Source organism: Mustela lutreola, chromosome 10, assembly GCF_030435805.1.
Source record: "Mustela lutreola isolate mMusLut2 chromosome 10, mMusLut2.pri, whole genome shotgun sequence".
Taxonomy (NCBI): domain Eukaryota; kingdom Metazoa; phylum Chordata; class Mammalia; order Carnivora; family Mustelidae; genus Mustela; species Mustela lutreola.
In genome coordinates, this window is record NC_081299.1 from 41,560,590 (window position 1) to 41,575,161 (window position 14,572).

A 14,572-nucleotide genomic window follows, 5' to 3' on the forward strand; every position below is an offset into this window, starting at 1 on the left:
GTAGTCGTAGAAAAATATTTATTTACTGCTTGCTAAGTGCTGTCAATATTTTGGTAAAGCAGATAATCATGTAACCTTTCCTCATACCAGCTGATATTTTACAATGTTATAAAAATAATTTTTGAGTTATAAGAGAGCTATGCATAAAACCTATGCTGAGGGGTCAGAGGAGCTGTTCCTTGAGGAATTAACATTTACTCTCAGACCTGAAAGTTGAGTGAGTTTGTATTAGCCAGGAGGATAGAGGTAGAAGAAACAACAAACCAAGGAGGGAAAGACCATGGGTAAAGGACCAGAGGTAGAAGCAATATGATATTTTGAGGAAGAGGAAGATGTCAGTGTGGATGGAGAGAAGTAATACAAGGCAAAATGGCAAAAGTATGAACTGAAGAGTTAGGCAGGATTAAATTATGTAGGATCTTTTAAAGTCATAGTCAGGAATTTCAATATTATTTTAATATATTAAGTACAGTAGAAATCAGTGGAAGAGTTTCAAGTTGAGGAATCATTTGATTAAATGTTTTCTAAATTGTGTAATTGCCATATACTAGTTTCAGATGTATAACATAATGATTTCATATTGGTACGTGTTGTGAAATGATCACAGAAAGTATAATTAACATCTGTTGGCATACATAGTTAGTAAAACATGTTTTTTTGTGTGATGAGAAGAACTTTTTTTTTTAAGATTTTATTTATTTGACAGCACAAGAAAGGGAATACAAGCAGCAGGAGTAGGAGAGGGAGAAGCAGGCTTTGCAACCAGCAGGGAGCCTGATGTGGGACTCAGTCCCAGGACCCTGGAATCATGATCTAAGCCGAAGGCAGGCGCTTAACGACTGAGCCACCCAGGCGCCGGGAGAAAAACTTTTAAGATTTACTTTCAACAAGTTTCAGATATGCTGTACAGTTTTACTAACAATAATCACCATGCTGTACAGATATCCCCATGATTTACTTATTTTATAACTAGAATTGTACTTTTTGACTCCCTTCATCCATTTCACCCATCCCCCTGCCTATGCCTCTGGCAACTACCAGTCTGTTCTCTGTGTCTACAAGCTAGGATTTTTCTTTTGTTTTAAAATTCTACATATAAGTGAGATCATGTGATATTTGACTTTCTCTGTCTTACTTCACTTACCATAATGTCCTCAGGGTCGATCCATGTTGTCATAAATGGCAAGCTTTCATTCTTTTTCATGGTTGAGTAGTATTCTACTGCAAATACATACCACATCTTTATCCATTCAGCCATTGATGGACGTTTTGGTTGTTTCCATTTGTAGTTATTATAAGTAATGCTGTGATGAGCATTGAGTTGGGGTGCAGATATCTTTTTAAATTGGATTTTTTATTTTCTTGAAATACCCAAGGTGAAATTGCTAGATCACATAGCAACTCTGTTTTTTTTTTTTTATTGAGGCAGTATTGACATACATTAAATTAGTTTCAAGTATACAAGATAATGTTTTGATATTTGTATATACTGGGAAATGATCACAGTAAGTCTAGCTAACATTTGTTACCGTATATAGTTACAGAGTTTTTTCCCTTGTGATCAAAACTTTCTTTCTTTTTTTTTTTTTTAAATTTTAAGATTTATTTATTTTAGAAGGAGAGAACACCAGTACTTGCTTGAGTGGGGGAAGGGGCGGAGGGAGAGATACTCAGCCAGACTCCATGCTGAGCACAGAGCCCAATGCAGGGCTTGAGCCACCCAGGGACCCCCACACCAATTTTCTTTATCTACCCATTGATGGTCACTTAGGTTGTTTCTGGTATTAAAAAAAAAAGTTTGTTTGTTTGTTTTAGAGAGTGGGGAGACGGGCAGAGGGAGAGAGAGACTCTGAAACGGGCTCCATGCCAGCACAGATCCCAACATGGGGCTTGATCTCACAGCCCTGAAATAATGATTTGAGCTGAAATCAAGAAAGCAGTTGCTTAATTGATTGAGCCACCCCCGTACCCCTTTATTTTTAACTTTTTGAGGAACCTCCATACTGTTTTCCAGCGTGACTATACCAGTTTGCATTCTCTCCAGTAGTGTAAGATGGTTCCCCTTTCTCCACATCCTCACAACATCTGTTTTTCTCGAATTGTTAATTTTAGCCATTCTGTCCGGTGTGAGGTGGTATCTCACTGTGGTTTTGATTTGTATTTCCCTGATGCTGAGTGATATTGAGAGAATTTTTTTATGAGTTGGTGGCCCATTTGTATGTCTTCTTTGGAGAAATGTCTGTTCAAGTCTTCTGCCCATTTCTTGATTGAATTTTTTGTGTTTTGGGTGTTGAGTTTATTAGATTTTGGATACTAGCCCATTATCTGGTAAGACATTTGCAAATACCTTCTCCCATTCTGTAGGCTGCCTTTTAGTTTTGTTGACTGTTTTCTTTCCTGTGCAAGAGCTTTTTATCTTGAAGTCCCAATAGTTCATTTTTGCCTTTGTTTTTCTTGCCTTTGGAGATGTGCCTAGCAAGAAGTTGCTGCAGCCAAGGTCAGAGAGGTCAACACTTGCTATATTTCTTATCTTTTTGCTAATAGCCATTCTAACAGGTGTGAGATGATATCTCATTGTGGTTTTGAGTTACACTTCCCTGATGATTACTGATGTTCTTGACCATCTGTTTATCTTCTTTGGAAAAAAATGACTATTCACTCCTCTGCCCATTTTATAATTGGATTGTTTGGGTTTTTTTTTTTTTTTGTTTGTTTGTTTGTTTGTTTTGTTTTTTGCTATTGAGTTGTATGATTTCTGAATATATTTTGGATATTAACTCCTTTTGGGTATATGATTTGCAAATATTTTTTCCCATTCAGTAGGCTGCTTTTCATTTCATGGATGGTTTTCTTTGCTGTGCAAAAACTTTTTAGTTTGATGTAGTCCCACTTGTTTATTTTTGTTTTTCTTGCCTTTGCTTTTGGAGTCAAATTCAAAAAATCATTTCCAAGACCAAGTCAAGGAGCTTATTACCTCCTGTGTTTCCCTGTAGGAGTTTTATGGTTTCAGGTCTTATGTCCAAGTCTTTAATCCGTGTTGAGTTGATCTTTGTATAATAGGTGTCTGGTTTGATTCCTCTGCATGTGGCTGTCCAGCTTTCCCCACACCAGTTACTGAAGAGACTGTCCTTTCTCCATTGTATATCCATGGCTCCTTTGTTGTAACTTAATTATTAAATATGTATGGGTTTATTTCTGGATTCTCTGTTTTATTGATCAATATGTGTGTTTTCATGAAGGTATTATACTGTTTTGATTATTATAGGTTTGTAATATAGTTTCAGATCTGGGAGTGTGATTCTTTCAGCTTTGTCCTTTCTCAGGAGTGCTTTAGCTATTTGGGGTCTTTTGTGGTCTGTACAGATTTTAAGATTCTTTGTTCTAGTTCTGTGAAAAATGTCATTGGAATTTTGATTGAGATTGCATTGAATCTGTACATTGCTTTGAGTGGTATGGACATCTTAGCAATATTCTTCCAGCCCTTGAGCACAGAACATCTTCGCATTTATTTGTGTTATCTTTAGTTTCTTTCGTTTGTGTCGTATAGTTTTCAGAGTACAGATCTTTCATCTCCTTGGCTAAGTTTATTCTTAGGTATTTTATTCTTTTTGATGCAATTGTAGATGGGCTTGTTTATTTAATTTCTCTTTCTGATAGATTGTTATTAGTGTATAAAGTGCAACCAATTTCTGTATGTTAATTTTCTATCTTCTAATACAGAATTCAGTTATTTACTGAGTTCAGTTACTCTAATTGTTTTTTGGTGGAGTCTTTATTTTTTATTTATTTTTAAAGATTTATTTATTCATTTGAGAGAGAGCACAAGAGTGCACACGTGAGAGCAGGGCAAGGGAAGAGGGAGAGAAAGAGAATCTCAAGCAGACTCCCTGGTGAGTGTGGAGCCAGACGGACCACCTGTTCCTACAACCCTGCGATCATGACCTGAGCCGAAATCAAGAGTCAGATGCTCAACCGACTGCACCACCCAGGCACCCCATTTTTTGGTGAAGTCTTTAGGGTTTTCTATATATAGTGTACTGTCATCTGCAAATAGTAACAGTTTTACTTTTTTCTTTCCAATTTGGATACTTTTATTTCTTGATTAATTTCTGTGGCTAGGACTATTGAAGTGTTGAGAGTGGGCATCTTTGTCTTGTTATTGATCTTAGAGGAAAAGCTAAAAACTTTTAGCTTTGTTGTTGAACATGTTAACTGTGGGTTTTTCTGTGTATGGCCTTTGTTTTGTTAAGGTGTGTTTCTTCTGTACCCACTGTGTTGAGAGTTTTTGTCATAAATGAATGTTGTTTATGTGGTATGTTACATATTTTGTCTAATATAAGTATTGCTACTCCAGTCTCTTTTCTTTTCCATTTGCATGGCATATTCTTTATCCATCCCTTTACTTTCACTGTGTGTATCTTTTTTTTTTTTTTTTTTTTTTTTTTAAGGGGTGTGAGCAAGAGAGCACAAGTAGGGGGAGCAGCAGAGTGAGAGAGAGAGAAAGACTTCCCATGAGCAGGGAGCCTGAAATGGTGCTCGATTTCAGGACCCTGAGATCATGACCTGAACTGAAGGCAGCTGCTTAACTGACTGGGCCACCCAGGCACCCCCTCACTGTGTGTATCTTTATATCTGAAGTGAGTTTCTTCTAGGCAGCATATAGATGGAACTTCTTCTTCTTCTTCTTTTTTTTTTTTTTTTAAGATTTTATTTATTTAACAGACGGAGATCACAAGCAGGCAGAGAGGCAGGCAGAGAGAGAGGAGGAAGCAGGCTCCCTGCTGAGCAGAGAGCCTGATGTGGGGCTCCATCCCAGGACTCTGAGATCATGACCTGAGCCGAAGGCAGCGGCTTAACCCACTGAGCCACCCAGGTGCCCCTGGAACTTCTTTTTTAATCTACTCAGTCACCCTGTGCCTTTTTTTTTTTTTTTAAGATTTTATTTATTTACTTGACAGAGATCACAAGTAGGCAGAGACAGAGAGGGGGAAGCAGGCTCCCTGCCAAGCAGAGAGCCCGATCCCAGGACCCTGGGATCATGACCTGAGCTGAAGACAGAGGCTTTAACCCCCTGAGCCACCGAGGCACCCCACCCTGTGCCTGTTTTTAGAAAAAGATTTATTTTATTTTTAGAGAGTGGGGAGAGGGGCAGAGGGAAATGTATATATATATAGAGAAACAGAGGGTCCCTAGCAGACTGCCTGCTGAGCAGGGAGCAGGAGGCTTGATCTCACAATCCTGAGATTGTGACCTGAGCCAAAATCAAGAGTCAGATGCTTACCTGACAAATCACCCAGACAGGTCACCCCACCCTATGTCTTTTAACTGGAGAATTTAGTCCATTTACATTTATAGTAATTGTTGATAGGTATGTACTGATTGCCATTTTGTTTATTGTTCTCTGGTTGTTTTTGTAGTACTTCTCTGTTCCTTTTTTATTGTCTAGGTCCCTTCCCCTATAGTTTGATGTTTTTTTTTAGTGTTCTGTTGGTGTTCCTTTCTTTCTTTCTTTCTTTCTTTTTTTTAATCTCTTGCAGGTTTTTATTTTGTGGTTACCATAAAATTCACATATATCTACATAAATATATAGAAGTCTATTTTAAGCTGATAGTTGCTAAAGTTTGAATGCATTCTAAAAGCATTACATTTTTACTCTCATTTTGTGATTTTGTTGTCATATTTACATCCTTTTATTTTGCATATCCCTTAAGTACTTATTGTAGTTATAATTGATTTTACCATTTTTTGGCTTTTAATCTTCAAGCTAGCTCTTTATTTAAATTTTTTTTTTTTTTTTTTTTTTTTTTTTTTTTAAATTAAGCTCTGTGGAGGCTCCTGGGTGGCTCATTTGGTTAAATATCTCTCTCTGGCTCAGGTCATGATCCCAGGGTCCTGGGTTTGAGCCCCATGTCAGGTTTCCTGCTCAGCAGGGAGTCTGCTTCTCCCTCTCCCTCCTGTTCTATCTGCTTGTGCTCTCTCTCTTTCTGTCAAATAAATAATTAAATAAAATCTTAGAAAACAAAATAAGCACTATGCCCAATTTGGGGCTTGAATTCACAACCTTGAGATGAATAGTTGCATGCTTTACCAACTAAGCCAGCCAGGATCTCCCATACTAGTTTTTTTTTTTTTAAGATTTTTAAAATTTATTTATCTGACAGACAGAGATCACAAGTAAGCAGAGAGGCAGACAGATAGAGAGGAAGGAAGCAGGCTCCCTGCTGAGCAGAGAGCCCAATGTGGGGCTTGATCCCAGGACCCTGGAATCATGACCTGAGCCAAAGGCAGAGGCTTTAACCCACTGAGCCACCCAGGGGCCCCCCATACTAGTTTTTTAAGTGGCTGATCCATTGCCTTTACCTTTTATTTGCTTTTACCAGTGAGATTTCTTTCATAAATTTTCTTATTTCTAGTTATGGCCTTTTCTTTTTTGCTGATATAAGATCATTTCACATTTCTTTTCTTTCTTTTTTCTTAAAGATTTTATTTATTGGGGTGCCTGGGTGGCTCAGTTGGTTAAGTGTCTGCCTTCAGCTTGTATCATGATCTTGGGGTCCTGGGATCGAGCCCTGCATCAGGCTCCCTGCTCAGCAGGTAGTCTGCTTCTCCCTCTCCCTCTGCCTCCTCCTCCCTATTTGTGCTTGCCCACTCTCTCTCTCTGTCTCAAATAAATAAAAATCTTTTTTTAAAGGTTTTATCTGTTTATTTTTTTGAGACAGATCAAGAGTGAAAGAGGACAAGCAGGGGGAGGGAGAACAGCAGAGGGAGAGGGAGAAGTAGGCTCTCTGTTGAGCAGAGAGCCTAATGCGGGGCTTGATCCCAGGACCCCAGGATCATGACCTGAGTGGAAGGCAGATGCCCAACCAACTGAGCCACCAACTGAGCCACCCAGGTGCCCATAAATAAGAGAGAGATTTTATTCATTTATTTGGGAGAGAGAGTGGTGGGAGGGCTTGATGGGGAGAACCCTCAGAGGCCAATCCCACAACCCTGAGATCACAACCCTAGCTGAAAACAAGAGTTATATGCCAAACCAACTGACAGGTACCCCCATTTTACATTTTTTGTATGCTGATTTAGTGGTGGTGATCTCCTTCAGTTTTTGCCTATCTGGGAAACTCTATCTCTCCTTCACTTCTGAATGATAATCTTGCTGAGTAGAGTATTCTTGGTTGTAAATTTGTTGGGAGTTTTTTGATTGGTGATTCGGTCTCCTTACTAGTAATTAGTCTATTTTATTTCTTCATGATTCAGTCTTAGAATGATGTATGTTTAGAGAATCTTATCCCATTTTTTTCTAGGTTGTCCCGTTTGTTGGTGTATAATTGTTCATAGTGGTCTCTTATGATTATTTATATTTTGTGGTATCATTTGTAATGTCTTCTCTTTCATATTTGATTTTATTTATTTGAGCCCTCTCTCTTTTTTTGTTGGTTACTCTGGCTGAAGGTTTGTCAATTTTGTTTATTCAAAGGACTAGCTTTAATTTCATTGGTCTTTTTAATTTATTTTTTTAGTCTCCATTTATTTCTGTTCTGATTTTTATTATTTCATTCATTCTACATACACACTTTGGGCCTCATTTTTTTTTCTTTTTCTCCTTCCTTGAGTTATAAAGCTAGAATTGTTTAACTGACATTTTGCTTGTTTCTTGAGATAGGCCTGTATCACTATGAACTTGGCTTTTACAGCTGTTTTTTCTGCCTCCCATAAACTATATTGTGTTTCATTCATCTCAAGGTTTTTAAAATTTTCTCTTTTCATTTCTTTTTTGACCCTTGTTTAGTTCTTTTGAAAGATTACTCTATTGCTGAATGGAGAATGGATTTGGGGAGGAGGGAGCAAAAATAGGTATGAGAGAGGGAGGGAGGGAGGGGAAAATAAAAAGAAAAAAAATAGGTATAAGACGATCACTGAAAAGATTATTATAGTAATCCAGATATAGGTTAATAGGGGCTTGGACCAAGGTAGTGATTGTAGACAGAGTAAATGGATTTTCATCAATTTTAAGAGATGGTTGAATGTTGATTTTGAGTATCATTGAGAGAGAGAGATACAGAATGACTGGGTAGATGATTATATAGGGAATGAGAAGAAACACTAATTAGTGTCAGAGTAGATACACTTTACTGAGTTTGAGATGTCTGTGAGACACAGAGACATGAATAGGCACTTGTATAGAAAGGCTTAGAACCCAGAGAAGAGGTCTGAAGTGGATAAAAGGAAATTGGAACTTGTTAACAGATGGTGTTAAAACAATGATAGTAGATAGAATTCCCTTAAAAAAGAATATAAATCAAGTCCCAGAGTTTTGAACTGTGCTGCTGAGGGTAAAGTATATGTCCTCTGTGCAATATCCTGGATGCAGCCCACCATGTCCATTCCCTCCCTTGAAGAGCTGGACTCCTTTATGTACAGCCACCTGCAGAACTTGGCCAAGAGTCTGGGTCTCTGGGCTAACCTGAAGACGTTGTCAAAAGCCTTGAAAGTGCACTTTTAAGATGAAGCAAAAAAAGAAAATGGGAGTCAGGATGGAAGTCAGACTTCTGCATCGTCTTTTGATGAGGCTGAGATGCAGATCAGCAGCCAGGATCAAGCTGAGAGGGAGCTGGTTGTCCATGTCACCAAAACAAGGGGAAGGTGCAGAACACTCCACAGGAACCCTGACTTCCAGCAGGATCATTCAGAGATAAAAATAAGTGATCACACGGAATTCAAGAATCAAGAGAAGCAGGAAAACCAGGATCTCAGAACTGATGCAGAAATTCCTTCACCACCAGATGAGAGGCAAGGAGAGGAGAATGTGGTTTTCTCAGGAAAAAGAATAAATGGTAATGAAGATTCATAGGTACTTTCAGAAAGAAAGAAGCCTCTCTATACAGATGGGTTTTCTAAACCTGGAAGAAGTAAAAGAACTGTAAGCACTACTCCAAACTTTAAGAAGCTTCATGAGGCTTGTGTTAAGGAGATGGAGTCCATTGATCAATATATTGAGAGAAAAAAGAAACATTTTGCATAGTTTTAGCATGGACTTATTTCATCCAGCTTAGTTGTTCCTCTAGAAAATCGAGTGGCCTTAATGAAACAGAGCCAAGTGTGTTGGTAATGGCATAAATTTTCTATCTAAGTTAAAGTGTTTTGTTACCTATGCACGTTTTTCAGATCACTTGGTGTATTTGCCATCTGTCACTCCATATATTCTTCAAAACTTGATAGCTCGTTCTAGCCTTACTTATTTAAAAATATACAGGGCCATACTGAAATCTGAGGATCACTGCTTCAAGGATCAATACCCTCTGTCAGAGATACATCTTACTTTATGAAAAAGACTAGAGTTGCGCATCATAGCCATGTTTGTTGCGCCTAAGTGGAGCTTCTGAGCTTTGTAGTGATTGAGATTTTCTTAAATGTTTTCTCATGGTGCCAAAAAAAAAAAAAAAAAAAAAAAAGACAAGGGGTGCTTGGGTGGCTTAGTTGTTACATCTGCCTTCTGCTCAGGTCATGATTTTGGGGTCCTGGGATTGAGCTCTGGATCAAGCTCCCTGCTCAGTGGGAAGCCTGCTTCTCCCTCTCCCACTCCCCTTGCTTATGTTCCCCCTCTCACTGTGTCTCTCTGTGTCAAATAAATAAAATTTAAAAAAAGAAAAAAAGGAGGACTGAGCGCAGGAATTTCAATATTTAAGATTGTGTAGGAGAAGAGTCAGGAAGAAAGATGAAAGGAAGGAGTCAATGAAGTAGAAAAAAATCAGAATTTTTAATGACAGGTAAGTCACAGAGGAAAACTTTTATAAAGGATGAAAATGTGATTCACTGGGGCACCTGGGTGGCTCAGTGGGTTAAGGTCGTGATCTCAGGGTCCTGGGATCGAGCCCCACATCAGGCTCTCTGCTCAGCAGGGAGCCTGCTTCCTCTTCTCTCTCTGCCTGTCTCTTTGCCTACTTGTGATCTCTGTGTCAAATAAATAAATAAAATCTTAAAAAAAAAAAAAAAGAAAATGTGATTCACTGTAATTGAATGTTGCTAAGATGGGGAAAGAGCCATAAAAGAGTGGGGGGCAAGAGTGAGAGGTGAAGAGGAGACAATGAGAGTACATTAACTCGTTTGAGATTGCATTTCTTTTGAATGTGAAGGGTTTACTATTTGAAAGTTGAGGTGTAGTGGAATATCCGGTGGAGAAGTATGGTATATCAGGTGAATCTGTGGCTCTGGAATTTGAATGAGAGGTGAGGTTAGAGAAATCTGAGAGTCATTCATACGGAGCTGGTAGATGAAAACTTTTAGAAGAAAAGGGAGCCAAAGATAGAACTGGGAGAGACCTACAGTTAGAAATTTTCTTTAGATTGTCATTAAATAATAATATTAAATAATATCATGGTATTCATAATTTGCATAAATAATTTTAGTATGGATTTATTTCATCCAGCTTAGTTGTTCCAAGCTTTGGCTGAGACAATTCAGGTTTTGCTCTTCTTAAATTTGACATTGTTAAAAACAAGATACAATACTCTGCTCACAAAGAGTTGTCAAATAAGAGAATATATGCATAGTATTTAGTTTTACCTTAAGTATTAAGAGCCTATCAATTTGGCTAGTTTTCCAATAGTTGGTATTTTGTGAAATACATCATTTGTAGTTACTGAATTAGTAGTGAGTTATAATCCAGTTTTATATATACTCTTATTATTACTGTTGGTGCATGCAAGTTGTGGTATACAAATTGTATCATTCTGTTTATTACCTGGAATGATTGAAAAGATAACACCCTCCTCCTTTTTTTTTTTTTTTTTTAAGATTTTATTTGTTTGATATAGAGAGAGACAACAAGAGAGCAGGAGGAGTGGGAGGCGCCCCCAACGTCCTCCTCCGAATGAATTTGTCTTTTGTTTATTATCTACTTGTAGATTATAGAATATGAGTTAGTGTTTGACTTTGTAATTTTTGGGATGCCTGGTGGCTCAGTTGGTTAAACGTCTGCATTTGACTGAGGTCATGATCCCAGGGTTCTGGGACTGAGTCCCGCATTGGGCTCCTTGCTCAGTGGGAAGCCTGCCTCTTCTTCTTCCTGCCACTCCCCCTACTTGTGCTCACTTGCTCCCTGTCTCTGACAAATAAATAAATAAAATGCTAAAAAAAACCCCACAAACCTCCTGTGATTTTAACATTGTTTGTCTCATTTTATATTAAACTGTTGGGATATATCTGTTAAGAATCTTGTTGCAAGTTAAAGCTTGCTTAAGAGAAAAAGGATGTAAGGATACAAAGATATTTCACAGAACCCAGAGGTAGGTGTTGGGGCTGTATGTCTCTGGAACAGTGTAGAAGGGTCTGTAATTCATTCAGTTTAGATCAGGAGTGCACACCTGGTTAATAAACTGGCAAGGTTGATCAGTTTTCCTGGAACATGGCATTTAATCTTGCAATAAAAAATTTATGTGTGTGCATGGAGGTGAGAGGTGGGCAGTTCTAGGATTCTCTTAGCAAATATAATCTAAAATATATGTATTATCTAACAATTCAAGGTATGGACTTGGGCTAATACAGAATTAATATAATGATTCCAGTCATGGAACAAAAATCTCTGTGCTACTTTAGGGATGTTGTATATCTGAATAGTTTCTGGCCATTTATCATATATACACAAATTCATCTATCTATATGGTCTTGAGTCTTGTTACTGCAGAGATGAGAATTGTACATGTTCCTTGTTTTAGTGCTAATCTCAAATAGATTGCTGTTTTAGAGTTTCAGTGGAGATACATATATATTTGATACATTACATGTGTTATCATCACATTCCCAAATATTTGTTAAACTGCACTTTTTTGTTTAGTGTATACTGTATGAAAACAGCCACCTGATTCTAATAGCTCGTGACTGAGAATTCAAAGTTTGTGAAAGATGCCAGATTGATATCCTGGAAATTGAAACCTTGTGTGAATGTGGGGTGGCAACAATGACAGCTCCCAGATCCTACTCTCTTAATGTACTTTGATGTGCAGGAATAAAGCTCTTCTCAAAGATTATCGAATTTCTTTTTTCTGCCACTGAGAGTGAAAATGTTGATATTCAAAGGGTTTTTTTAAGGATCAAATATATTTAGCCTTTTCAGAAAGTTTAACTGTCAAGTTACTTTTTTGTTCATGTATTTCTTTTCATTGTTCAGACTTGATTTAATCACTTAAGATCAATGGCCCTGATGGATTATTAATTGTATAAACAAACATTGGCTAGTATTATGGTTCAAATCATAGTCTTTCTTTCTCTTGTAATTCTTACACACAGATAGCTTTCTTTCTTCTTTTTATTTTTAAGATTTTATTTATTTATTTGACAGAGATCACAGGTAGGCAGAGAGGCAGGCAGAGAGCAGGGGGGCAGGGGGGCAGGGAGAAGCAGGCTCCCTGCTTAGCAGAGAGCCCAATACGGGGCTCAATTCCAGGACCCTGAGATCATGACCTGAGCCAAAGGCAGAGGCTTACCCCACTGAGCCACCCAGGTGCCCCACACAGATAGCTTTTTGATATGAATAATAATAGCTACCATTTATTGAGCATGTATGTGTGAGATATCAGATCAGATAAAGAGACACTTTATATAAATTCATTGTTTTTCATCATTAAAACTATCCTGCAAAGCACAGTTTTCATATAAAGTATAAAGACACGGAGACTTGGATAGGTTAAGTAACTTGCTTAAAGCAACCCCAGCCAATTTTTTGTTTTGTTTTGTAATATTTTATTTATTTGACAGAGAGAGCGAAAAAGAAGTTACAAGCAGGGGGAGTGGGAGTGGGAGAGAGAGAAGCAGGCTTCCTAACAAGTGGGGGACCTGATGCTTGGCTCAATTCCAGGACCCTGGGATCATGACCTGAGCTGAAGGCAGATGCTTAACTGACTGAGCCACCCAGGCACTCTAGTTAAGTGCGAGAGCATGAATTCAAACCTGGATTTGCCAGAGTCCTGTACCATTGCTCTTTCACCAAATTCCACTGACTCCTCATAAAAAAGTTTCATTTGGATTAAGCATCAGAGAAGCAAGTCTATTATGTATTGGTAATGGTTGATTTAAAATTCCAGTCCCATGGACATTAAGGAGGGCATGTGGTGTAATGAACATTGGGTGTTATCTAAGACTGATGAATCACTGAACTCTGTCTCTGAAACTAATAATATACTATATGTTAATTAATTGAATTTAGATAGAAAAAATAGTTTAAAAAAAGATTCCTTGTAAGGAAAAAAAAATCCAGTCCCAGTTCTGCTAGATATTCCATTGTCATATTCATAGATACTCTTTTTTTTTTTTTTTTCAAAGATTTTATTTATTTATTTATTTGACAGACAACCAGGCAGAGAGGCAGGCAGGGAGGGAGAGAGGAGGAAGCAGGCACTCCACTGAGCAGAGAGCCCAATGTAGGGCTTGATACCGGGACCCTGAGATCATGACCTGAGCTGAAGGCAGAGGCCTTAACCCACTGAGCCACCCAGGCACCCCTTCATGGATGCTCTTGAGTCACACTTTCCTTTTTTATTTTTTTTTTTTTATTTTTTTTATTTTATTTTATTTTTTTTAAAGATTTTATTTATTTATTTGAGAGAGAGACAGTGAGAGAGAACATGAGCGAGGAGAAGGTCAGAGGGAGAAGCAGACTCCCCATGGAGCTGGGAGCCTGATGTGGGACTCGATCCCGGGACTCCAGGATCATGACCTGAGTCGAAGGCAGTCGTCCAACCAACTGAGCCACCCAGGCGCCCACACTTTCCTTTTTTAAAAGATGAGTTGTGGGGTGTCTGGGCGATTCAGTTGGTTGGGCATCTGCCTTCTTTTCAGGGTCCTAGGATCGAGACCCTCGTCAGGCTCCTTGCTCAGTGGGGAGCCTGCTTCTCTCTTTGCCCCCCACTTGTGCTCTCTCTCTCTCAAATAAATGGATGAATTTATTTTTAAAAAATAAGTTGTTAAACTAATATCTGTCTGAAGAGTTGTGATGTGGATAGAAAGCCTTGATAAAACATAGTTTAAGTTTGAAATGTTCTTCAGTATACAAATTCCTAATTTTATGTTGGCATTAACAGACTTTGAAATAGTAGGTACATATAAGCCTTAGCAGTCTAGGCAGAACTCTGGGATCCTTTGTATGGTAAAATTTCCTAGGTGGAAATGCTTTGAAAGTTAGTCCTTTAGTTATTTTACTTTGTATCACAAGTGGTTAGTTACTTACTCTATGCCAAATACTGTGTTATGTATCATGAATACAGTGATAAGTAAGACAGAAGCAGTCCTTATCCTGAAAAACCTCAATAGCCTGAAAGGGAGAGAGAAACAGTTTTTAAAAATTCATAATTCATTTAAGTGCTATGATAAAGGATGTCAAAAGCTGTAGAAGAAAGAAGGGACACCTATTTGAGACCTAGATCAGAAGGGTTTCATAGAAGATGTGATATGTAGGCTAAGATAAGGCAAAGAAGTAAAAATTAGTAAAGTAACAGTGGAAGGGCACAGTATTCCAAGCCTAAATAATGTGTGGAGGCCTGGTTTTTTTTTTGTTTGTTTGTTTGTTTTGGTAACAGTTTTA